This window comes from Fulmarus glacialis, unplaced genomic scaffold, assembly GCF_000690835.1.
Source record: "Fulmarus glacialis isolate BGI_N327 unplaced genomic scaffold, ASM69083v1 scaffold7202, whole genome shotgun sequence".
NCBI lineage: Eukaryota > Metazoa > Chordata > Aves > Procellariiformes > Procellariidae > Fulmarus > Fulmarus glacialis.
The window spans coordinates 9,453-11,114 of record NW_009198344.1 but is presented as its reverse complement, the minus strand read 5'-3'; positions in this window follow the sequence as shown (position 1 = coordinate 11,114).

The following is a 1,662-nucleotide window of genomic DNA, read 5'->3' as shown; positions in this document are numbered from 1 at the left end:
AGCTGCTCAGCAGTTTCTGGGGTTGGGTTTGGGTACATCCCATGTTTTGTCTTCAAGTTAGTGGGAACTGCCAGTGCTGGTCTCTCAGCTATTGCACATCCTCACTGTGGATAGATACCAGAACACGGTTGTCGACAGGACAGTGTCATGAACACTGCAATTCCCACCCAGGGCCTGCCTGCGGTGGCTCCTTCCCTGTTTTGCTGCTTATTGGAGCACTGACCCCTCTGTGGGACTCTCTCCTGTAAGTGTTAGTATCACCTTGAGACTGTCTTGTCACTGTAAGTACCTCCCACCTCTCTTCCTTTCCCACTCTTGGGTTAGCCTTGTCTCATGTCTTGGCTGCCACTTGGGTTGCAGTCTGGGAGAAGCAGTAAGCCCTCTCCAAGACACACCTGAGTCTGTAGTGAATGTGCTTTGGCAGGATAGACTACGGGACCATAGGGCATCTCCAGCCTCCTACCGCCTGTGCTTGAGAGAATTTGTGAGCTGGCTGCTGCAATTCTGTGCTGGCCAAGCAGACACGTCCATGGCTGTTGACACTGTGGGGTTTGTCATGGTGATGTGCGTGCGTGTGTGTCCTCTCAGCCTGGTTGTTACTCGCGAGCTAGCAGTGCTTGAACCCTGCTGGGGGCTTAGCACATGACTCTCAGCCTGAAACTGGCTCCGTGTGTTGCCTTTTCTGACTGCCAGCTCCCTCCTGTGTATTTGTTTTAACTGTTTTGGCTGGTTTTTCACCTTCCCACTGGGTCTCTTGTCTACCAGGGCTTTCTGCAGGCAGCCCACAGAGACACTTTCCTGGCATGCCTTCCCTGCCTGAGCTAGCCCTTTGCCCCCTGAATGTATGCCTGGGTCAGGTGTGTGCTGGGGAGGGCAGAGCTGCTGTGTGCCTGGAACCACCACCTGGTGAGGCCCAGTGTGGCTCCCCTGGGCTGGGCACTTCACCTCCTAATGCCAGAGGCCATGGGCAGAGGCCATCCCTGGGGAGAGCAATTGCCAACACTTGCAAGCTGTGCCCAGCTCTGTGGGAACCCACATACCTTGCCGGGGAAAGTGCTGGCCCAGAGATAGCAAAACCGGCAGTAGTGAGGGATGCAACAAGCTTGTCAACCAAACTGAACTTGTGTGTTGTGGGGATGAACATTGGGTGTGGGAGGAGAAAGAGGTTTTGTGTTGCACTAGACAAATACAAAATGCTTCCTGAACACTTGCAACCTTGTGAAGCCTCTGCTATGCCTGTAGTGACCCACACGGAGTTAAATACATGGCCAAGCATGTCACCGCAAACTATGAGTGAATACAGAGGAATGGAATGGGACTCCTGATTTTCCCAGCTCTTTGCCCTGCTGCTGGACAGGGCTGTTGGCAGTCACCCTTCAGTTTTGTCCTACAACTTACTCCTGCCTCCTGTCCTGTGGTCCCACCTCACTTGGCACACGGTGTGAGCAGTGGCACCAGAGAGATGCCATTGTTGGAGTCACTTGTTTGTCACTTTGCTCACTGCCTCCTCCTGAATCCTCACTACAGAGGCAGTTATGCCCTCCCACCTTGCTGTGTTGCCAGCATCCAGCAGAGCAATGAATTCTTGCAGCTGCGCCCTTGCTAATGTTGGCATCAGCTGCTCAGTGGAGTGTTAATGCCAGTCTGAAGGCATGTTCCTCC